We start from the raw sequence: 731 nt of genomic DNA, 5'->3' as shown, positions 1-731 counted from the left end.
TTAGATGCCCCTTCCTGACATCAGCAACAAGAACCTTGAAAGCGCTTTCGGACATGCTGAGGTCTGCTAGAGCCAAGCAATCTGACAAGCTGAGACAGACCGTTTGTCTTATTCGCCAATCACCCCACAGCCTCTTTTCCTTCCCTCCTGCTCCCCCTCTCTCTCGACTAAAAAAAAAAAAACGCAGGCAGACTTTTCTAGTAGGATTGGAAAAAGTCATTTTAATCTGTGGACCTCCAACAAACTTCTGTACTGTGTTTCAATTTAGTTGTACCAAGATTGTACAATAGTCCTTACCAATTGCAACCTGCCTGTACAAATTATAGAATGAAGTCCTTCCTACTAATTCAAGATCTAATTGAAAATCAGGTACAAATAATTTTCTCTGATAGTACCAAAATCGAAGATCCCTGCAAATCCGGAATTCAATTCTTCCGAAGTCGAACTACCCATGTTTATCAGTCAAAGTAGGGGTGGGTACCAGGTTTGTGGTTCAACAAAGGTTTCCCTGAACCAAAGGTTTCCCGCCTTTCTGCCTCCCGCTTGCGGCCCTGGCCTCTCTTCCCTCAGCATGTCCGAAAGCGCTTTCAAGGTTCTTGTTGCTGATGTCAGGAAGGGGCATCTAACATTTCCTGCAGACTCTCCTCCTCTTCCTCCTTGTGAGCTCAGGGAACTGCTTCTTCACGATGAAGCGGCACAGTCAAGCTGGAGGGTGCCTTGCGTCCTCTTTG

The 731-nt window shown here is 46.0% G+C and overlaps 1 protein-coding gene across 1 annotated transcript in view; it reads right to left on the bottom strand.

The window, feature by feature from the left end:
* The window catches only part of GUITHDRAFT_153801 (hypothetical protein), a gene marked incomplete at its 3' end in the record, with an annotated part of 867 nt that extends 718 nt beyond the window's left edge, over positions 1–149 (bottom strand). The window contains exon 1 of the mRNA XM_005828354.1: positions 25–149. The remainder of the gene's footprint in view (positions 1–24) is intronic.
* Positions 150–731: the final 582 nt, after the last annotated feature.

This window comes from Guillardia theta (assembly GCF_000315625.1).
Source record: "Guillardia theta CCMP2712 unplaced genomic scaffold GUITHscaffold_59, whole genome shotgun sequence".
In the NCBI taxonomy this organism is placed as follows: domain Eukaryota; class Cryptophyceae; order Pyrenomonadales; family Geminigeraceae; genus Guillardia; species Guillardia theta.
Note: the sequence above shows the minus strand (reverse complement) of the source record. Positions and strands in the feature narration are given on the sequence as shown.